The sequence below is a fragment of the Python bivittatus genome, unplaced genomic scaffold, assembly GCF_059951505.1.
Source record: "Python bivittatus isolate LINGU-HERP-01145 unplaced genomic scaffold, Pbiv_v1 ctg000610_np1212, whole genome shotgun sequence".
In the NCBI taxonomy this organism is placed as follows: Eukaryota; Metazoa; Chordata; class Lepidosauria; order Squamata; family Pythonidae; genus Python; species Python bivittatus.
Window position 1 is genome coordinate 49981236 of NW_028277088.1, and position 24973 is coordinate 50006208.

General features: G+C 38.1%; 1 protein-coding gene across 2 annotated transcripts in view; it reads right to left on the reverse strand.

Annotated features, from left to right (window-relative positions):
• The window catches only part of ELMO1 (engulfment and cell motility 1), a 294812-nt gene extending 271302 nt beyond the window's left edge, over positions 1 to 23510 (reverse strand). Inside the window, exon 1 of one of the 2 annotated variants that reach the window (XM_088149982.1) lies at positions 23269 to 23510. The gene's annotated coding sequence lies outside the window, so the exon portion shown is untranslated. Of the gene's footprint in view, positions 1 to 22698; positions 23085 to 23268 lie in introns of those variants that run through there. The other variant, XM_088149983.1, reaches the window with a different exon arrangement.
• Between the last annotated feature and the right edge of the window lie 1463 nt (positions 23511 to 24973).

Sequence of the window (24973 nt, forward strand, 5' to 3'; positions counted from 1 at the left end):
AATAAGAAGCATACAATACCCTTGCAGTGGTACTGTTTATAAAGCTGGTACAGTACACTTTGTGGAATGTAGGATTCAGTACTATTTAATTAAAAAATAGCAGATTGGAAAGGAAATTCAGCTTTTGGAATTTGTTTCATTCCATTATAAATCATTTTCCAAAATTGCTGAGCCTTATAAGATTGTCACCAAATATGTAAAAATGATCCAACTTGGTCATTACATTTCCAACCATTTTTAGAGAAGGGCTCATCATTTTATGTGGTTTCATTTCTACCTGAGTCGGTAGTTCCAGTCAGTGCCACAGGCTTCAGCCCTCTCACCCATGCTATTTAGTATCTATATGAAAATGCTGTGCCGAGGTGCTGTGGCAGTCCTGATTCAGTGTCTGGCGGCTGTGAGGGACTCAATGGGATGAAATAAGCTCAAATTAAAAAAAAAACAGATATTGTTCTGGATTGCCCAGAAATATTGGTTTCACTGATAGCTCCAGATGGGATTGTGCTTCCCTGAAGGAGCAAGTCTGTGACTTGGGGATTCTCTTGGACTCTCAGCTCCTGCTAGAACAAGTGGCGGTCATAACCAGGGGAGCCTTTATCCAGCTTAGGTTAATGTGCACCCCAACCTGGACAAGGAAGCCCTGGCAAAAGTGACTCATGCCTTCATCATCATGTGGGTCAACTACTGCAAAACATTTTGAAGATGCCTTAGAAGCCACAACTAGTACAGAATGCAGCAGCCAGGCTGCTGGTAGGGAGACTCCTATTACAGTAAAACGTGTATTCTTCAGTTGCTGCACTACTACAGATAGGCTTTGGTTATTGCCTACATAACCCTTTACAATGTGGCTCCTGGCCATATTAAAGACCACCTTCTCCAAAATGTTTCTGCTCACCCTGTCATGTCATCTACAGAGGGGGTCTTGTCTCCTCAAAAGTTAATGAAATAACAGATCAAAAAGTAAGCCTTCTCTATGGTAGCCCCAATGCTTTGGCACACCTTGCCCCAAGAGGGGTTCCTGCCCTCCCTCCCACCCACTGTTTGCAAAGGTACAAAAGTAATTTTATTCAGGCAAGCTTTCGAAGCTTAATAGTGTTTCTTATTTTCTATGTTTGAAGGGTGTTTGTGTTGGAAGTTATGAGTTGCATTGTATTTTTAAAATGTTTTTGTATACTATCTGGAGTCTGGTGATACTACAAACAATATAAAATACTATAAATAAATATATAAATATCTCCCTCTTCTTAATATACAAAGGCCTTGTGCATGTGTTTTTAACTTGAAAGGTGTGCTATATGAAACTACAGTTACTGTTAAGTGTAAACAAATGTTCTTCTGGATGGGTACCATGGCAGAGGAATGATCATCCAAAGCACTGGAAAACAGACAATCTGAATAGACAATGGAGCTTAATACAGTCAGCACCACCTTATTTGCACATTTTTTTTGGTCATTTAATTAAGGGGAAGGGTGAGGCTACAGCTTATAACCCTCAATGCTGGGACCACATACTGGGGAAGGAACCACTGTGATCAAAGAAGCCAAAGCATGTCACAGGTAGAGTCTACTTGAAGGAATGGAGGCTGCCCTCTACAAGTCTTCTACTCTTAGACTATGGCAAGAAGCTAAATTCTTCTCATGCACAAGATTAACAAAATGCACCAGCATGAATGAAGAAGGCAGTCTTTACATTATATCTTCATATCTTTATACTCATTTAATGTCTCCAATATTTAAGTGGGGAATATTATGCAGTTCTCTCCTTTGCACTAATTTCCATGCATGTTCACAACAAAAAAATGAATATCACAAAAAGTCTACTGCTGATAATGGTTAGCTTATCTTCCCAGCAGACTGTTACTATTACTTTATTAATAACAATTACAGAATTTATTTTATTTTGATCAACAAGCAACTGAATTCATCCTTCTTATTAGCAAAAGCTGGATTAGTTATTTTCCTAACGTACAAACATAAATGCTAAGGTCTAAGTCCCTTTCACCATAATCTCTTTATTTTGTGACATGATTTCATCAGCAAAGTTTGGAAATCTTCCTTTTATGCTTTTGACATCTGTACAAAAGCTGACTGAAAACACAATTATGGCATAAAGGTGATTGACAGCTAGTCCTCTTCAAGACTGTTAACTCAGCAAGGCCTTCCTATGTGAGAGAGCAATAAAAGCAGCTTCTCCTGACAACTTGCAGCAAAAAGATACCCTTTCTTCACTTGAAAGAATGTTCAGCTTGTAGATTTTGTACTTTTAGGAATAGTGTGCCTGAAGTACTAGACAGCAATTTCTTGTGATTCACAAATACGAAGAGGCATAGAGTTTCCTTCTGTGAACAACAAATTTAGTAGTAGATGAAGAGCACTGAAGTTATCATTCCAGTGTTATTTCAAGCAAGAGAGAAAATTCTACTATCAGAGAACTGATCACGCTAAAAATCCAACATCCTGTATGCATGAAAGCCAACTGGAGTGATTAGCATATCAACAATTACACACATGCTTTTAATTTGCAAAGAAAGAGAACAAGAGTTTACTGATAGAACAAAGTGGCTAGTACATAATTTTTCATGAAACCAAATCTGACTGGTAATGGGCCCCATATACATCCTTTTCTCCCTGCTGGAGAAGAATTTTAGAAATATCATGATAAAACCTGACAATTATCCTTTACTCTTCATTCTGACATGTTAGGTGACTCTGCTGCTCTGGACTGAGCCCATTTCAACAGTGGGTGGACACTCAGTAATTAAATGAAACAAACTCTGCATAAAGAAAATCACATGTAAGAAATAAAAGATGTAGACAAGCTTTCTCTTCTAAAAGCTGGCTTTTGCCTTTTTTAATCAGCTCATTTAGAGATTTATTCTAGAATTCATATGTTGTTTGTATAAAATTAGGCTTTGATTCAAAGGGAAGATTAACCAACTAGATCACAAAAACTAAGAACCTGAAATTATATATGCAGATATTGCCTAAATATGAACAACCACAAAAACAGAGGGGAAATCCTTGAGCTGGTGCATTTATTTTGTCAATTATAAATATGAAAGCAAAGCCAACAGAAATATAGGTGACAACTTTAAAGGAAATGTTCAAAACTGAGATTTCCCAAATGTTATATAAGTACACTTTTTACATAATTTAGATCCTGAATTGGGTTATTTCAGGTAAGCAAGTATCAAGTTTTATTTATCTGCTTATGTTATTTATAAATCATAACACTCTGTATGGATTCATGGTAACATACAGTAAAAAAACAAAATGAATGTAACGGAAAAACAGAACACAGAAATAATTACCTTTAGCAGTGTTGATTCCGCCCCCCACCCCAAATAAAGGCTGAAGTGTTACCCGTTGCTATAATCCAGTTGATTTTTAATTAATATGTCCTAGCAACCAGGGGTGTTTTTTGTTTGTTTGTTTTTGGCCCATGTCCTCAAGATGTTGCCTACTTCTCATCCCCAACCTCTACCTTGTAAGTATTTGGAAAACTGTAGAGTCTTTCCCCCCAGCAGGCAAGAAGTTATGGCAGCTTTCTTGTGTATACAATCTGCTCGTGGTACTTTCAGGTGGGTGAAATCAGCCAGATACTTACTGGCCACTTTAGACCGGAATGGGTCCATCTGCTCCTCTCCATTCTCTGGGCACCATTCTCCAGGATGCCATTTGCTTTGGGCAATTCATTCAAACCAAGCTTCCCTTCACCCAGCAGAACTCTGAGCCTATCCCAGAGATTTGGATCCGCTCAAACAGCAGCTGATCAGCAGTGGGAGCTGTTCTGGGAGAGAGATGGCTTTCTGGCTGTTGCTTCGTGGCTCAGAACACACACAAACACAGCCTGTCAGCTGCTATTTAGGCTATTTTATACTGAGCACAACACCCTTGTTTAAAAGGAGCCCACCTAAAAAAAGACAGGGGAGAAGGAACTATAAAGGAAAGGGGGGGAAGAGTGTACCCAGTGCTCCTCCACTGCACCTCTTCCTCCCATGCCTGTCACTTATTGTTGGACTACTTTTAAACACAGGTTTAGTGTCCTTTCTAATTGATATTTTAAAATAGCCTGTCAAGATGATGGAGGGGAGGAAGGCTCCCACTTCATCACATGCCTCCCTATTCATATCAGCTGACAGATACAGAGATGCACAGCCCTCTGGCTAGACTATGCACATTCCTGTGTGCCTGTTAGCTGTTATTAGGCACACAGGGCATACAGAGCCCCCTGCAATACTCCCACATCTGTCCCTCCCACCACACACTTCCTGCATGCCAACTAACAGCTGACAAATGCAGGGAAAGGGTTGCCTAGGACAGCTACACTCCCATTTGATGGCAGCAAGCCTCTGGCAGGATAGAAATTAGTAATAGGAGCAGTAGATGTTCTGCTGATTCAAGAACTGGTGTCTAGCATTTTAAACAAGTCATGAGGAAGAGCCCTTAGAAATGCTGTTTCCAAATGCTGATAGAGAAAAACTTCTGAGCTTTAGAAATACTCAAAGTGATTACTTCTCAGCTCAGAACTACTAATCTCCCATCAGCAACATTCAATTACTCTGCTTTTCTCATTTCAGGAAGAGAAATTCTGAGTATCTCCCTAACTTGGATTTAACCCACATGCCAGATATGCTCCATGTGTGTCCTGTGTGATCTCCATCATTATCTGCCACCAAAGGCCAAAAGAACAAATTAAGATCACCATTCCATTTTCTTACTGTACTTTCATACCAAAACTGAATCAAACACAGACTGTTTGTACACATATAAATATGGAGGGAGGGGAGTCAAAGAGTGGGAAGTCTAGTGGCTGATTAAAAAAAAATTCCTAGGACTATATTCCATGCTCATGGTCACACGTTTCAGTTACCTCTTGTATGGATTACTGCAACGCCCTCTACATGGGGTTACCCTAAAAAGTATTTGGAAACTTCAACTGGTTCAAAATGCAGCCGCACGAGCAGTTTTGCGTGCTGCCAGTTTTTTTCCAGGTTCAATTCAGGGTGCTGGTAATGATCTATAAAGCCCTACATGGCATGGGACCGGGTTACTTGAGGGACCACCTCTCCCCAATTACATCTACTCATCCCATCAGGTCCAGCAGGAGAGGCATGCTCTGGGTCCCAACAGCTAAGGAGTGTCATCTGGCAGGACCTAGGAGGCGGGCCTTTTATGCCATGGCACCCACCCTACGGAACATGATTCCCCTGAAGATTAGATTGGCCCTGAGCCTGCTGGCCTTTTGAAAGACCCTGAAAACATGGTTTTGCCAATGGGCATGGGGACCAGGGAATGTGGCAGAGCCAGCACAGTGGTTGCATTGAGTGTTATTGTTAGATGTGATTATTTCAGCCAAGAATTTTTTATGATGGTTTTTTATATGCTTTTATATTGGTTTTTTCCTTGTCTTTTTAAATGGTTGCATTGTTCTTTTTTGTTTTTATATTTGTTTTAATTGTCTGTAAGCCACCCGGAGTCATATACATGAGATAAGTAGCTATATAAATTTGAATAATAAATTAAAGAGACATGATGATGAGCTGTACTTCACACAGTAAAAAAGAAAAAAAAGAAAAATGTAGTAGAACCCAATCATACTTATTAGGTGCACTGAGTCCTGAAGATGGTTCTATCATCTGAGTCGAATGTAAAAAACCTCTGCAGACTATGGTGGGAACACAACAGGTCTCTTAAGTGTTTCGGGTTTTATGCTTGGATAGTGATGGATACACGAGATAAGTATCACCCTTGATCTGTGTTGTGTATATTCAGCCCAGAAACTCTTCAGATACAGAATCTACAGGTGATTCTGTAGATTTGAAAATCTGAATACAGATTTTCCAGACTGGAATGATGCTGCTTATAAAGCCCAATAAAATGCTTGAATACCATTCTACCATTAACATGCTAAATTTGAGATTAAATACTATTTTTTACTCTTCTCTCATTTTTTTTCTGGATTTTTTAAAACCATCCTACCAGATGAAATTTCTTAAAAAGCTTGCAACACAGCTGCTTTTGCATTTTCTACCAAAATTAGTATGTTATCTAAAGGAACATTTTATGAAACTGGAATTAACTAAATAACAGACTGTGGAAAAAAATTGTCTTTCAAGAACCATTCAGATACCTTGGAAATCACTTTGGGGTTTGAACCTTTGATAAATGTGGGAGTTAATATACTCAATTGGGGGGGGGGAGTAATGAAACAATTCAACATGAATTAGTGAGCAAGTAAAGAACTTCAGAATCCCATGTTTTTTCACTGGAATTTTATAGAACCTTAACTGTTTCACACTTATAGATTCTAGCAGCTCTGCCTTAGGAATTTCTACTTTATTAGCTAAAAACCTAGACAAGCAGTGACACCCAAATGGAAATGCTTTTCAGACGTCAAAATGCTCACTGCTTGCAGGTGTAAAAGTTTATCAAGTATCTGACAAACAATAATATATGCAAACAATGTGCAGTCCAAGTTTATTATACTGTTCTACGCAACATGAGAGAATTTCCTGCTTTATAGCCTTCTCTCCCCAAGTACCATCCTTAAACAAGTTTTTTGTAATATGCATCAGTGGTTGATTTCAAGAACTTCCTGCCTTAACAACACCCACTCACCCCTTTTTAATATTTTCAGGAATAGGAAGTCAAGCACCTGCATGTATGAACAAGAAAAAAAAATTACACACATTTCACCTAAGTAATTCAAATTAAATTTGTACTTTTAACAAAAGGGGGGGAGGGTTAGGTACATTTACAGTATTCTTCTGTGCTTAAAGCAGCAGCTGTCTACAACTCTAATGTCAGTTTCAAGCACCATTACTATAGATTTTGGAATTTCAGAATTTATCTTGTATATTTTCAGAAAACATTAAACCCAACAGTAAAATCCACTTGTACCAATTATTAAAATATTATTCTTCTAACATAGAGAAGACAAATAATTTCAACTCAGTACTATTCTGGAAAAAGATTTTGTCAGATACTTGTTGACTCTAGATCAGCAGTGGATTTCTATTCTCCCTCTGATATGTTTAAGGACACTACTGTACAACATGCAGACATAGAAACTATAGCGTTCTTTCTGGAACATTATTACAGATAAAGCTTAGGCTTCAAACCAATATTTCCTATTGCTCATGCTTCAGTCACAGCATAACCCTGCATTTCTTCAGACAGCAATATAAGAAAACACAGTCTCAGCAGCAAAGAGATCGTGATTATTTCTGTCAATACTGAAAAGCATAATGTATTATGCAGGCACTTCAGAAATAAAAGAAATTGTGTTCTTATATAATAGCATTGTTACTTTGGTAGCAAGTGATCTAAAAAAACTACTTCCAAAAGAATACTAATTCTCTTGATCATCATATTAACTTGGCTTGGCAAGATAATGTTGTAAGGGGAGAGCCATGCTAGCCTATCTGCCAAAAAATCAGAAGTGTGGTAGCGCCTTTTCCAACTTACACATTGTATTAACAGCCATGAGCTTCTGTGAGCTGCAGCTCACTTTGTCAGGTGCACAGAGTGGCTAGACTGATGCAGGACTTAAATTGGAGGAACGTGGGGGGAAAGGTGGGGAACAAAGGGAGGGGAAGGGAGGCTGGTTATGTAGATGCAGGGTACAAGTGAGAGAGACAACAAGTGCCCCATCAGTTAAAAATTGTAACATGTCAAAAACCTATTGTATTTGCTGAGACCTTCTAAAATTCTCTGCAACCTTTTGAGGCATATGAGCGCAACAATTTCTTCCTCAATGGTGCTTTAAAGTCCCACTTTTCCAAAACAGTCACTCCAAGGGCTTCTATGGAGTATCCTAAGAGGTTAAACTTCTCTGATGTTACTTTGTCTTCGTTTTCAGTCTTGACATCAAATTTGCATCCATCAATTCTTTTATACAAAGTTTATCCCATTTAACCTATTTAGAATCAAGAGAGGTATTGCTGGCAGATGACGACATATTAAAAAATTGTGAAGGTGCCTCTAATCTTGTGTACTTCTTGTGGCCTGTGATGGTATTGTTGGTGTAGATGGGGGGGGGCAAAGTAGACATCTGGGTTTGTGCAGGCTCTGATTCCCATGTTGGCATCATTGTTCTATTGTTTGTTGTTACACACACACAGGAAAAGCCTCAACTGTAGAATTCATGGTTCAAACCACTCAATATTATTGATCAATATAGTGTTTTTTATTTAAGAAGTTGTTGTTGTTTAGTCGTTAAGTCGTGTCCGACTCTTTGTGACCCCATGAACCATATTGCACCAGACCTTCCAGTCCTTCACTGCCTCCCTGAGTTTGCTCAGTTTCATGCTCATTGCTTCAGTGATGCTATCTAACCATCTCATCCTCTGCCGTCCTCTTCTCCTTTTGCCTTCAATCTTTCCCAGCATCAGGGTCTTCTCCAAAGAGATCTCTCTTCGCAATTTAAGAAGTACTTTATTAGAATAAGACATATGCCTTCCTCTAGGAATCTGTAATTTGTAAATTAAATAATCTATATATCATTATAAAGAGAAAGAACAAGACACAGGAAAAAAGGGGGAAATAAGACTAACCTAGTGGTAATGGAATCAGGTTCAAAGAGTGCAATTTGGAATAACAATAACTATACCAATGCAGACACAGAACTCATTCTTAGACATGACTTGATTTCATTAAGGCTTTCCTATTGTTGCAAATTCTACTGCCAATTAATCCCTCTTCATTGCTTACCTCTGTTTCCTCTCCCAGCTTAACATTGTTTTATACTCTATGTAGGGTTACTATAATTGGATGGCAAGAACCCAGATGACCACTTGGTGGATGCAATCAGATACAAAACATTCTAGCTTTCTGTTGTCACTGTGTGGTCATCCAGATATGGTTGTTCTACACTACATAAGGAACAGATATAGGTGGTGTTATGTCTATAACAATAAATTGTCAATATAACATTATGTCAGCCTTACCAGGTAGACCAGACAAGAAACACAACCAGATAAGCTAATTCTACTACTTTATTGTAAAGCTACATTAAGAGAATCTAGCAAGTCTGAAAGTATGGTTCTCACGCCATCTCCTTTACAGCCCAAGAAACTAGGGAGGTTCCCTTCTGAGCCTCTTGCTCCATCCACTGTGCAGCTGGGGGCTACGCTGTCTCTTATCTGACCATTCCCTAGGCAGCATCTCTTTGCCCCATCCCCCAAGGTCTTTCCCACATATCATTACACATTATGAAGAGAGAGTACAGAAAGTGATTTGGCCATTCAGCAATCCAAGAATAAATGAGAAGCATGTTAATCGATGGAAAAGGTCACTTCATGGAATAGGCATTATTATAATTTCCATATTATACATGGATATATTCTACTAATAAAGTTGATTTCATTGTTTACAGTGAGAGCAGGGAGAAGGGTGATGAGAGGACACTTTCTGTTACTGCCAAGAGTAAACCTCAGGAAAAATGTATATGAAAGAAAAAGAAAAATGTAAAAGAAACAAAGAATGAAAGAACAACTTTTGGAAGACAAAGCAAAAGTCCATTGTGGATACAGATTAATAGTCCAGTATAATACAGATTAATCTCTCAGTTCAATAAAAAGATGCAGTCACTCTTGAAAAAGTAAAAGGAATTATCTTCCAATGTGCCACAGAAGGGTGTGGAATTATGCTAACATGGCTTATAAAAAAGTATCTTTAGTGAAATGATGAAATGGATAAGGATTGTCTAAGAAAAATGCATAAATGATTGTTGAAAAAAATAAAGATGAGAAAGCAATATGGCATAAAATATTCATATAAAGACAAATAATAATTGCAAAGAATTAGCCAAGGAAAGGTTTAAATAAAAGAAGCAAAGATAAAGCAAAGCAATTTTGGTGGAAATAAAAGTTACTTTGGAATTGCATGAGGATTAAACAAGGAGCCTCCAGCAGAATGAACAGAATTAAAAATATAATGAAGCAATCTTACATGAAACTGAAGTGAAGGAAGCTGGAAAATATTTTAGAGATATGTGAATGATAGCAATATATTTAAGGGGAGAATTGTAATAAATGCTATAAATGTTAGTATTCATAAAAATGGATGAGAAAATCATAACTGCTGTGAGAATGTTGAAAAATGATATTCCTGAAGGTGTAGACAGTATAAGAAAGGTTAAAATATAGTTGGGTTTGCTTATGGAAAGCTCCATGATTCATTTAAGGATGTGAGAAGACTGTACCTGTGCCTGATGCCTGGAAGAATGCTGCTACTGTGCTATTACACAAAGTAAAAAGGTGAATAGAAAACTACTGGGGGATTAATTATGTATATGAAGTGACTTGGCAAAATTCTGATTGAGAGGACAGAAGAGGTGTCAATGAGCAAAGTCACTCAATGAGCTTTATGAGATTTTTGCTCTTCAGCAGGTTTTTGAGAAATCTATAAATGTGAGAAAGAAATGTTACTGTATATTTGTTCATTTAGAGAAAGAATATGTCAAAGTGAACAAGCTTCAATTATGTTTTCCCAAAATACTGAGTAGATTATTGGTTTCTGAGTACAATAGGAGAGTTAAATGATCAACATATGGCATGCATGAGAATTAATTACCAAATGGTTCAATGTAGAGTGGGGAATATGAAAGAATATGTAATGTCCACTTTGTTCTTCAAAGTATTTATGGATATACATGTTAGAAATACCTTTGGCAATGTTAGAAGTGTGTTGGTTTGGGATGTGAATGCATATCCCAGGTTATACATCCAAACAGTGCTATGTTATTGTCAGACAAAACAATTTTCAGCAATTATTAGATAAATACTATGATCAATAAAGAATATGTATTAAACAAATAATAATGTATTGAAGACCTGAGTATGTTTGACAGATAAAATGGAGCAAACAGTTGCAGATTATACTTGTAGATATAGTAGAATGTTTAATACAAATGGGGAAATGGATGGAGAAACTTCAACACAAGCAAATGTTGGTAGAAAGGTAATAGGTATTATGCAGTCTGCTACAAAGAATGAAAGTCAAAATAAGCAAAAATAGTTGTATATAAGCGCATGTGTCTATTAATTTTGTTGAAGAGAGAATTCATGTCAGGAGAAACATAAAAGTAAGCTGAATGCATCAAGAATGGTCATCTATGAGAGACAAAATGGGGGAAAAAAATCCAGAAAATCACATTGTCTGATTTTTAAAGAATTTATTTGCAAATCATGGTGGAAAATAAGTATTTGGTCACCTACAAACAAGCAAGATGTCTGGCTCTCACAGACCTGTAACTACTTCTTTAAGAGGCTCCTCTGTCCTCCACTCGTTACCTGTAGTAATGGCACCTGTTTGACCTTGTTATCAGTATAAAAGACACCTGTCCACAACCTCAAACAGTCACACTCCAAACTCCACTATGGCCAAGACCAAAGAGCTGTTGAAGGACACCAGAAACAAAATTGTAGACCTGCACCAGGCTGGGAAGACTGAATCTGCAATAGGCAAGCAACTTGGTGTGAAGAAATCAACTGTGGGAGCAATAATTAGAAAATGGAAGACATACAAGACCACTGATAATCTCCCTTGATCTGGGGCTCCACGCAAGATCTCACCCTGTGGGGTCAAAATGATCACAAGAACAGTGAGCAAAAATCCCAGAACCACATGGGGGGACCTAGTGAATGACCTGCAGAGAGCTGGGACCAAAGTAACAAAGGCTACAATCAGTAACACACTACGCTGCCAGGGACTCAAATCCTGCAGTGCCAGATGTGTCCCCCTGCTTAAGCCAGTACATGTCCGGGCCCGTCTGAAGTTTGCTAGAGAGCATTTGGATGATCCAGAAGAGGATTGGGAGAATGTCATATGGTCAGATGAAACCAAAGTAGAATGTTTTGGTCTAAACTCAACTCGTTGTGTTTGGAGGAGAGAGAATGCTGAGTTGCATCCAAAGAACACCATACCTACTGTGAAGCATGGAGGTGGAAACATCATGCTTTGGGGCTGTTTTTCTGCAAAGGGACCAGGATGACTGATCCGTGTAAAGGAAAGAATGAATGGGGCCATGTATCGTGAGATTTTGAGTGAACACCTCCTTCCATCAGCAAGGGCATTGAAGATGAAACGTGGCTGGGTCTTTCAGCATGATAATGATCCCAAACACACCGCCTGGGCAACGAAGGAGTGGCTTCGAAAGAAGCTTTTCAAGGTCCTGGAGTGGCCTAGCCAGTCTCCAGATCTCAACCCCATGGAAAACCTTTGGAGGGAGTTGAAAGTCCGTGTTGCCCAGCGACAGCCCCAAAACATCACTGCTCTAGAGAAGATCTGCATGGAGGAATGGGCCAAAATACCAGCAACAGTGTGTGAAAACCTTGTGAAGACTTACAGAAAACGTTTGACCTCTGTCATTGCCAACAAAGGATATATAAGAAAGTATTGAGATGAACTTTTGATATTGACCAAATACTTATTTTCCACCATGATTTGCAAATAAATTCTTTAAAAATCAGACAATGTGATTTTCTGGATTTTTTCCCCATTTTGTCTCTCATAGTTGAGGTATACCTATGATGAAAATTACAGGCCTCTCTCATCTTTTTAAGTGGGAGAACTTGCACAATTGGTGGCTGACTAAATACTTTTTTGCCCCACTGTAGAATGAATGAGGATGGAACTGAAAAACAAATATATGAAACGTAAATGGATTGAGATAAAGGGGAAAGCTGAAAAAAATGTGGTTGGAGGGAGTTGATGAATTCCTCCATCAGCTGAGAAAGTGTATGAAATGAGAAGCAAAATGAACAAAAAACATTATGTGAATGGATGTAGTAGAAGGACAGTCTGCAAAGATAATGAATGGTGTTAATGTAAACTAGATTCAGTTAATGTCCTTTCCGTTTATCTCCTGCCTTTAATTTCTTGTGCTTGCTATTTACTTTTTTTCCCTTGCACTTTGCACAGTGTTGCATTCCACAAGAGCAAGAATGTGACAAGTATGCATTTGTGTGTGTATGCATGCAAGCTATGATGAGAAGCAATGAGTAATTTTAAGGAAAATGAATATCAGAGAAGACATTTTTGTTTTGTTTTTAGAAAGAACAGGTAGTGGACAGAGTTGGAAAAAAAAAAAAAAGAACAGGAGCAGGTTGCCTAGATAAGGATCTGAGTTAATCTTATGTGTCATGTTCATACTGCATTCTGTCTTTCCTCTAAAAGTTCTCAAGGCAGGATATGAATGGCTCTTCCCATTTTTACCATCACAACAATACAGTAAAAGTACGCTTGGTTGAGGAGCAAGGGTGTTTTAAAATCATGCAGTGAACTTCTCAGCTAAATCGAAAATACAAATCCAGATCTGCCCAGTCCAGATTTTCTGTCCACTAATAAAACTGCTCCAGTTGATAAACTCACATTCAGCCACAATCTTAAATTGGCATTTTTGCATAACTACAGGAACATGCATGCCAGCACTTTTCCTACATTGTAATCTTTTGTGCATTTGGATAACTGTACCCTTTATTTCTGGCAAGTTTTATAAACTAGCTTTTGCACTGTCCTTTTACTGAGCAACCCCTTTTAATTTTACAAGTATTTCCTTTTGCAACAACCTAATATTTCTAAGGATTTCTTTTCAATAATTAAAAAAAAATCAGAATGATTTGAGGAAGTGGTGCCAGGTCTCAGTAAGTTCACTCTTCTAATATGTATTCTGATGGTTTTGTAATTAAACATAACTCAACTGCTTTTGAATAGCAGAAATATATAAACATTTTTGTCACTATGTCAACTTACCATTATTTCTAAATGGCTCTCTAAATATCTTTTTTCCCCTATTTCCATTAGCTCTAAAAACAAAGTGATTTGCCAAAGCTTTGACTATAATTCTACATGCACCAAGGACATATTTACTTTAATTTTGCAAGTAAACACCATAATTACTATGCTGGAATGGAAAGACAGCAACTTGAATTGCAGAATTATTAGAATTTACAAACAAAATGTATTTTCTCTACACGGTAACAAAGATGTAAACATTTTATAAATAAAAACATTGCCACCAAAAGAAAGGCTAAAGTTAGAACACTTTCAACTTAATATCAGCCCTGTACTCTCATGATGGGACGTGCTATAAGTAAAATAAATAAACAAACACTCCCAAATACTTTCAAAATTCAAACACAGTGCTGAAATCTGATTTGACTGTGCTCAGCGAATCTAAAACCAAAAATACAAGTAATGAAGAATGAATACTATCCTTATTCTTTACTCTTGATTATAAAAAAGTTGTCAAATATATGAACTTTTATTTCAGCACTCAACAAAATATACAACTACAATACATCTAAAACGAACAATCTTCATATTTGAGAAGGTAGCAAAGGATCTCTAGCATTAATCTCTTTTAAATGTAAGGAAGGTACTATATATGTTTGCTAATGACTGGTATAAACAATAAATGTTTATATTCAGGAAAATGCTTCAAGAAAAATGTCACCATATTTTGTTGATAATACTGTGAATAGTTTAATAAACATAATAAAATAAATATTTCAATCTCAGTGTTAGAAACAACTTTGGAAGTACCTGACTTTCAGTTTGTCAACTATTCCTACTCACATGACAAAAATGTCTCTTCCTATGTCTTGAAATCTATGCTGCTTTGCCCCTCTTTTTCACCAGTATTTAGAAGATACTTATACTCAAATATCTCTGTTCACTGCTCCTGATAATGTACCAATTTTTTACCACCAGTTCATGCAAACCTTCCTATAACATTCTCTTTCACATCCTACCCCTCTTTATCTTGCCAGCCTTATTGCATACCAGATTTTTATCCCCAACGTTTAGTGCTTTGAGTTCCTTTTTTTATTCTACCCATCAGTTCAAATGACTACAGTATGCAATACTAAAAATGAAGTCAGCAACAGGAAGCATTGGGCAACCATAAGCTATGGTTCTGTTTGCAGGTTCGTAATATAAACTAAACTTCCTAAATTAGTCTTCTCTCTGCAAGTTGTACAGAACGAAGTACAATTTATTACAGTCAACAAATCAATATTTATTAGTGTCAAATGAAAGACCTACCCCCTTCTTAGCAGTAAAATTAATTTTTTTGGAAAACTATAGCTTCTTACAGTATTAATTTTACTGCTAGAACATAATACAACATACAAAGCTTAGTGCACAAATCACAGAAATATGAAGCAAATGTGCTAATCCAACTGTTCTACCATTTCTTTTGGAATTCAATTTTTGTAGTATTTCTGATCGCTCACAAGCTGAAAAATACCCTTAACAAGATTTTGCAAATTAAATGAAATCTGAAAGATGTTTCACTATCTGATCTCAAGTCAATGACAGAGGAGACAGAGATCTAAATTACAAAGCAAGCTCATTTATTTGAATTCTTTCTGCAATCTGGAGCCAAAAAAATGTGACAAGTGGCTCTAACCCTTAACCAATATGTAAGAAACATGGTGCTTTAAAATGCAATTAATCCTCAACATCTTCCTAAAACTTAAAAAAAACAAAAGCAACATATATTAGGCTATGCACAAAACAAAACAAGAACTATTTTGTTCCAAGCTCAATAAAACAGTCCAACTTGAAACATTCTGTAAAATGTGTTGAATTATTCTGACACATTCTGACAGAACAAAACTTGAAGTGGCTGAAGTATTCCACTGGAGTAAAAATTGAAATGTTCCAAGAGTTGTGGCCATAGGTAACGACAGAAATAAATACCAGCCTTACTGAACAAGAGTGAGGTAGCCGTCTACAGTGACTACCATCTATCTGCCAGTCAACTTCCGGAAAAACTGACTAAAAGATTATTTATTAAAAACATGTTTGAAAACATTAAAACAATGGTCATACAACCTTATTTCTCATCCACTGAAAAATCAATTTAAATTAGAATCTCTTATCAGAAAAAAAAACTCCATACTTCAACAAAGAAGTTTTTTTTCAGATCTTTAAATAAGCCCTGAGGTACTGAGCTAACACAATTACAAAACAGAAGACCTGACCTCTTTAACATTCCTTTCAATCAGTGACCCTCCCTCCCAAATTTTTTAGGCTGTGCTATCCAACCTGTTTAGGAAAATAAAGCAACAAATTTGGGGTGGGGGGTGTGTTTTTTTATTGTTGTGCTTTCTCTACAAAGCAGAAGCCATGTTAAAGTAAATATGTTGGGTTTTTTGCTTATGCCTGTGCATGAGATGGCTGCTATTAAAAAAAAGGGGGGGGAACTGATACTTCTGAACTGCATGGAAATTAACATGTCCACATTTGCATACAAAACTCAACAAATCAGCTCAAACCACGTGTACAACAATCACTAAAATAGGAACATTTCACTGGTTTTTAAACTAAAGTTACAGCCTTTTCCTTCAAATTAGTTCCATTTATAAAAATATGTTCAGAACAGCAAAACACTTATAGCTACACAAATCTAAGTTTATTTTAATTATAGGGTGTATACTGATTCTTGATAGGTCAGATATAAAATTATTAATCTAATCACATATTTCAAAACAGTATTAGAGTTTAAAATAGGACACTAAATATGAGCTGTCTCTTGTGCTCTGAGAGAACAGAATGCATATTAAGGTGTTATTCTTCACCATTCATTTTATGTGTGGAGTGGGAAATGGCCTTTCAAGGTGAAAAGAATATTTGCTATTTTATATCAACAATTTTTGCTTTAGTAAATGCACACCAAAGAAAAAGAAATATGCCAGTTTTCCAGTAGTAATTTGTTACAAGTAATAATGCAATTATAGAGAAGAATGAAAGGACTCCAGAACTGAATAAAATATGTACTTTATATATAGAGTGAAATATCAAATCATTTAAGAAAAACAAGTTGCATGCGACCACTAAAGGGGTGGAATGAGTCAGGGCAATCAACAAGGTGAATGTTCCTCACTGTACTCACTGTTCTAAATCAAGTACTAGAGAAATATATTAAGAGCTTCTTTATATCTAATTAATACAATCAAATTATCACATGCTTTCTAGCCAGTGTCATTTTAGGCTGCAGACAACTGCATATTCCAGCTGTTCAACCAACTCTTGTAGGTTGCATTCTCACTAAAAAAAACTGTTGCTAATATTTAGACACTACTCACTATGAGAGTCAGTGTGGTACAATGGCTAAGGTATTGGGCTAGAAGCAGGGAAAGCCAGCTTCTAATTTCCCCTTAGGCATGGAACCCGGGTGGGTCACTTTGGGCCAGTTACTCTCAGCCTAGACTTGGAAGTTGAAAAACATGTATCTACCAACCTGCACTGGACCAGTTTAGATTACTGTCCATAATCTTCAGCAAAGAAGCTATCATCCTACAGTGGATTGATTTGAACTGATAATAACAACACACCTACCACAATACAGCATGCAAATGAGAACCTGGGTAAGCCTGAAATATTCTGGAACAAAATTCTTTGGACTGGTGAAATTAAAATTGAACATAATTGAAGTTATATTTGGAAAGGAAAAGGGTGAAGCATGTATTGGTTGAATGCTTTATCAACCATTAAGCATGGTGATGGCCTCTATTATGGTTTGGGGTTATATGGCAATCAGTGGCACAGGAAAAACTGTGAGTGGAAGAAAAAGTGGATTCAACTAAATATCAATATATTCTAGAAGCTAACATCCCACAGTCACTAAAGAAATTGAATCTGAAAAGAGATTGGACATTTCAATAAGGCAATGCTACAAAACATACATCCAAATCAACCCTGAAGTACATATAGTCAAGAACAATAAAAGTTTTGGAATGGCCTTCACGTTCTCCAGACTTGGACATTATTGAAAACCTGTGGGCAAATCTCAAACATGTAGTACATAGAAGGACATGTAAGGATATTTCTGAGCTAGAAGAATTCTGCAAGGGAGAATGGGAAAAATTCCTAAAGGATTCTTAGCTGGCTACAGAAAATGTTTGGAAGCTATTATTTCTGTGAAAGGCCACATTTCTGGAAGTATATCCAAATGTCTGCATCAGCCATAATCACTGTTTCTTATTCTGAATTGGTTAAAAAACTGTGCATAAACAGGACATATATATTCAAATTTGCAGAAAGAGGACATGTTTAATTTTGTGCCATGCAGAACTTACATCATCATTTGTTCATTTATAGAGTCACTGAAACATAAATTGACCAGGGGTCCCTAAACTGTTGCATGTCTCTGTACAGTTACCTACATCCCATTAACAAGGAGATATATACAGTGTACAGGCACACAACATATGACACAACTGCTTTAGCACATACATCAGTTGCAGGCAATCTTACATTCAGACCCTGACTCCTCCATAGCTTCAGCATAGTTCCTTTATCGTTGATCTATGAAACTGACTTTAATACATGGTCTTGTATTTCTAAACCATATCATCAAGTGGTTTTCATGATGACGTACAAAAGGCAGGAAAATAATTTACTAGAAACTGCCATCAAAAGGCACTAAAGCTATAAGCAAACTTAGATTAGGGAAGAACAGAACACTCACTAGGACCATGCTGAATTTTAGATTTAAAGGTAAAAGATGTTCCACAGCATAAATCCTTAAACCAAAAGTGAAGAGTAGCTACACCATTCTGGAAAAAGTCACAATCATTTTTAGGCATTGCCAATAGGTACTGTGGGTCCTCACACACTGAAGCATTTTATTTCTCTTTTTATGTGAAGTGCTGCACAGCCCTTCCTAAACTAGATAAGCACAATTGTTTATAATGTTTAAAGCAATTTCATGGGTACAAAATTGGTAAAACTAAAAAAATAAATTGTTGAATTTATAAAGCCAGGTAAATCAAGACAGACTCTGCAGCAAAAAGATCAGTGCACAGCAGGCTAGATTCACACATTAAACAAATCATACTTCACACAAAGTGTATTAAATAATCCATAAATGGCTGGATTTACATAATGTGAGGGGGGTTGCTTATAAAAGGCAAACTTGCTTATAAAAGGCAAACTTGCCATAAAATCCTAGGGTACTATACTGTTAGCTAGGAAACGTGGGAGTTGGTCCAGCACATCTGGAGACCGCTAGAATACAAAAACAGAGAGCTTAGCATCTGAAATCAAACAAGGGAAGGACATTAACCTCAGATCTTGAATACACTGAAAATCAACATAGACTACTAGCCCATGGAACATCTGAACCTGTTGCAGAGTTGCAGCCTGATTTAAAGCAAACAGAAAGAACAGTATTTCTATTATACAAACATACACTAAAATGTTATGGTAGATCCTGAAATCCATGTCTGGACCAAAATTGAGTTCTGGTTCTGAAAAGACTGAAGATGATTAGTGTAAATAATACTGGGCTAGTTGGCCAATGGCCTGACTTAATTTGGGTACTTTTATAAGTGCAGATCCACAGCACTGCCACAACGAAACTTGCATTAACAATACATAGAATGCTGAGCTTGGAATGGATGCATCTGTGCCACGGAGAACAAATTCTAAGATGTTCAATAACCTCACGAATATATAAAGACATTTATAGATTGCAAGTACTATGGGAACACAAACCATCCATCACGTTTTGTCCACCTGCTATTATCTATGTAAGGCTCCTTTGAACTGAGTAGGCCATATGTCTAAATAAAAAACCTTGCTTATGTATTTAGTTCAAAATGTAAAACAGTTGTGGATAGAGACTGGCAGCCTACTCTAAAGGTCTAATCAAAGGAATACCAACATGTACAGCCTATTAGTGAAAGGAAATTTAGAAGGGCTCACTGGAGTGGTCTTAATTACCCAAGACTGGAAAGCAACAGAATTTCCAGATGTTCCATTATTGTAACAGTTTTTCTTGTTCAGTAACATCAAAGACTCTCAGAACAAAAAGGATATCCTGACTTTCGAAGCAGTACAACACAGATCTAACATCCCCAACAGCCAATATTATCACTTACTCACTGAAGGCCTTTAAAATAAGGACTGAACGAGGGGAAAAGTGCATCACCCTTGATTGTCAGTATGGAAAGCATGAGATCACATCCTAAAGCTATTCTCAACAGCTTGAACTTCATGGCAAAAAATCCTGCATGAACTCAATCTTCACAATCCCAAAGATTTCAGTAAACAAAGAGAGGAAGGAAGGGTGGAGCAGCACCACACAAGCAAACATTTGTTCAGTAGTTTGCTACAGAAGGACAGCACTGTCAGGAAGTGCTGTTACATGCACTATTGTTTCAGCTACAAGCCAACAAGAGAATAAATAGCAGACCAAAAATGTAAGGTGGAGAATGAAAATGACTACTATAAAACATGCATTACTACAAGAAGTACACATTTATCAGAAGCTATAAGCACAACCCACATGCTCCAAGGCCATAACAGAACCTCCACAGAGTAAAGAAGCTGCAGACTGTGGCCAAACTTAAGAGTAAAATATAGCTATTTTACATATACTGTATTGTCAAAAGCGCCTCCCCCCCCCAGTTTGGAGGGTATATACCATTCGTATACAACAAAGGAGGAAATTTTAAAACGCGGAAGATAATTAATAGTTGTCACCTCTGCTAAGGCTACGTGTTTATACAACATCCCCAAGTATAATCAATACTTGATGGGTATAAAATATTCCTGTACAGTATTAGTATGATGTTTTACTTGTTTACAGAGTCTGTCTAAACAAGCATTGTCTCATGCCCTTCAGTACTAAATAATGGAGAAATCTGTCTACAAGATGCTTTCATGTTATAGCGAAGGATCATTCCCCATGGGATGATTTTAAAAGCCCATAAATTAAAAATTTAGCAGCTCTGATTATGATTAAAAGAAATAGAAGGGGGAAAAAGCTGGGGAAATGTACAGATAGTACCAATAAAGTCAAGTGGGTTTTAGGAATATTTTCCACCACTATAAGACTGAATTCTAGAAAAAGCAAATGCATTCCAGCCTGTTGCTTTTCAGATGTCTAAAAGACTATAGTAATCATTTCTAGCCAGCATCAACAACTAAGAACCAAGGCATATACTTTACCAGAATCAGAATATTCATCCATCCAAAGTACTATTGATTTCATGTGGATCATTAATTCTCATTGAAATTAGAAATGTTCATCAAAAGATAAAAGATGCTAGCACCATACTTAAAAACATGAATATGTATATATAGGACACTTGTTAAGGGTGAGGATTGCTTATATATCTCTGGCAAGTCTACCCTGAGCACAAACGTGGGAGTCCTATATGCCTAAAGCAGAATTCAATAAAATGTTGTACAAAAACAGGACCTGAAGTAGATAGGAAAACTCAAATAATTTTATAATAAATGTTTAAGAAAGATTACCAAGGTACTATAAAGTCTTTGACTTGCCTTACCACTCAAATCTCCCCAATGAATGAGATTAGCTATTTAGCTGGAAGTACTATAATTAACAGTGATGCAGTAAACTCAAGAAAGAAATAGAATGATAGGGGGAGAGGGTATGATCCCTTATAAAGTTCTGCTGGTACTATATTTCAGTCTATTGCTGTCCATTTTTAACCTCTCACTAAATCATTCCTTAACTCTATGCACTGCTTAGCTAGATGCAATAAAATGAAACTACAGTATAATAACAGGATATCCTTGGGAGTAAAAAAAAAATGTTGTTACCACAATCCAAAAATACAGATGTGCACAGAATGCAGTTATTCCTAGACACAGCACATCGCAATTTATAAAGAGTCCCTACCCTGATGAGCTTACAGTAAATCTGACATGGGAAACACCAGAGGATGAACCAAAGCTTCATGGAAAAGAGGATTTGAAGAAACCAAAAACCAGCCCTTCACAGCTGTTTTGAAGGCAGATCCAAGAATACTGGTCAGTCAGTGATGAACAGTATTTGAGAAAAAGATTACAAAATATGGAACTACAGAATCATACCATACAGAGAGCTCAATGCATAGCACATGGCACTTAGGAAGATAGAACAGAGTCAATCCAGTTCAATGAGTTTTACTTCCAGGTGAATGGGTGTTGACTTGCAAGTGTAATTGATATTTAGGATTGGCCTTACAATTAGATTGGTGAAGATAGCTAAGTTGTCCATCATTTAGTTTATTATATCTGTGCTACTATATATGGAAGATGATACTCAGATATTCAGCTCCACCCCCCAAATGCTTCGGATGCACCTGCTCTTTGTATACATTTTATAAGATGTCAAAGTGGAACTTTCTAATCCCATATCGTTACATCACAAGGACTCTTCTACCTTCTCGCGTGCCACTAATATTCTAGCAATTTTTATGTTAGTTAAACGGCAACGTTTCAAATTGCTTTGGGAGAGAGAGCAGAGATCAGGCGTTTCACACGTGCCGGGAGTCAAGCGCAGAAATAGCGGCTCTGGGGTTAGAAAAGGAGGAAGCGCTTTCTTGCTTTCTTCTCCGACACCAACAGAGTGGCTTACAACACCCAGACGCCGCTACTCGGGGCAGCAAAGAGAAGGCGGGAACTTGGAAGAGGCGCGCCGCTCGCTCTCTCCTCGCCCGGAGAACTCTCCAAGTGGGCCAACTGCGGGCAAGCGCCAGCCGCCCCGAGGAGCGCGGGGATTTGCGTTTCCTCTTCCACCAAGGCAGTCGACAGCAATTTCCTTCTTCCTGAGCCCGGGGCTTTTCCCCACAGATGCCACCAACTCTTGCAATGCTTAACAGAACCTCCCCTCCCCTCCCCATTTTGTTTTGCTTTTATTTTTTCCCGTTGCTGACATTTCCGACCTACCTCAGGAGAAAGCAATCGGGGCAGCATTCAAGAAACAACCTTTCCCTTCCGACGTGCCCAGCTTCCTTACAACCAACAATGCGGAGAAGCAGCACTTACAAAGCAGAGGTAACTCTGCAGTAGCTCCCCCCTCCTTTGCCTCGTAGCGCCGGGACACCATCAGCGTGGCACCCTTTGACGTTTTCATTCGCAGGCGCTATCCCACCCTGACCCCCTTCCCCGCCACGCTCTCAGTGCTGCAATTAAGGGCGGGGAGTCCATCTGTTGTTGCCACGCACCGCATTTCCCACGCCTGCCTTCATTAGCAGCGAGAGCCCCGCCAGCGCAGGTGGCGTCATTCTCGTTACAACACCCGCGCAGCATCGCGCTGCCTTGAGGCTCGGAAGCGCCCTTCACACACGGTAACCTACGCTGAACTCAGAGGGACTTGACGCCTAAGTAACACGGAACGGGCCCGGTGCAAATGGCTCTTTCCCTCGCCCTCCCCCAACAGCCCCCGATCCCCATACAGATACACGCCTCTGGCAAGCCACGCTCCTTCCTCCTCCCCTTAATCAGAAATTAAAGTACCTTCTTAGAAGTAGAATCGGTTCCACAAAGTGCAACGGCTAAAGAATGAAGTTGGCTGCCCCGTGGCAGAAGGCGAGGCCACCAACGGTTCCTCGCGGCGCCTCCACCATTGAAGTTTGCCTTTTGCCGCGGCTTGTTTTGATGTCTCTGACTCCCCTCCCTTTCTCTCGCTATCCCATTCTCAGCCTCCCCAGCGCACAACCTCCCAGCCGTCGTCGCTGCTGTCGCTGCTCTCACTTCTCTCACTTCCTCTTCCTCCCTCCTGCTGGCCGGACACACGATTTGCATTTCCAAGAAGCTGCCGAAGATTATCTAGATAGGCGCGAATCTCCGCCGGGGAAGAAGAGTTAAATCGTTTGGGGGCTTCGTGCTTTAAATCTTGAATCATAATCCCATCCTTCATCATATTTACTGGAATGTAAACTGCGCGGAGTTCAATCAGATTGGAACAGAGTCTTGTCCAGGACTCGATGCAATCAAATCCGTATGCATTTATGTTTTCAGCATGTATGTGTGTATGTATGTATGTAAACACACGCACACACGTGTGTGTAAAACAGACGTGTCACGTTTGTTTCTGTCTTTCTACCTTCAAGGAGATGACAGGGAGTGAACTATTAATATGCATGTGCGCGTATCTGTAAAAATTGTTATATTGATCCAATTATGATCTTGCAGCAGGATGTTCCGTGCTAGTAACGGAAAATTGCTGTCAAATACTAGCTCGAGCAATTTTCAGTTTCAGAAAAGCAACGCGGTTCAGAAGATATCCAAAAGAGGGCGGTAGTAAATATAAACAGAGAAATTGATTCCCCACACCCCTTAACCTCCAGGTTTAAGTTTCTAATTAGGATTGCAGTTACAAAATGTGTTTTTACCAGCTACCAGAGTAGCTGAATCCTGCAATGCCTAAATCTGCTGCTATTCACATGTTGGTTCTAAGTTACAAAAGGTTGCTGCTGAATTTTGCACTACAAGATATTCCGAGTGCAACAGTAGGGGGTAGAGGACTTCTTAAGGAGGCAGCTTGTAAATTGCAGATTGGAAAGCTGGGTCAGATTCCCTCTGTAGTTCAAATTGTTCAAGTGAAGACTGGCTACTTTTATTATTAGTTCATTAAGTTGGTTGTCTCTGTCATAAAGGTTAGATGAGGAAGCCTAAAGGCATGAATTGCAAGCACTTTTGACACTTCAAGTCGTGGATTACTTGGTTTTATTTCCATCTTTGTGTTCCATAGATTATTCATTCCTTAGAAATAACTGAGTTTATCATGTGGGCCTTAGAATTTATTTTATATGTGTGTGTGTGTGTGTGTGTGTGTATAGGTTCTTACTGTATTAACTGACAACTTTATCAGACAGTACATCTGGTTAATTGAAAAATGTACATAGTAGAAATGATGTTTCCTTTAAAACTCAGGTACCCCAAGTGGCGTGGAGCTGAAGACCTATTCCCTAAATTTGGGAGAGAAAACCATTTTACCTTTGCAAAAGTGGCTTCTTAGCCTACCTGAAAATATGAACCACCCAGTAATTCAGGCAAAGCAAAAAGCATTTATTAAGGGGAGTCAAGTCTTTTTATGGAGTACAGAAACAAATGATACCTATATTCAGTATATGTGATACATCAGAAAGCATGATGTATAATCAAACAATAAAAGATATTGATTACACGTGAGAATTGAATAATAGAAAACATTGATTCC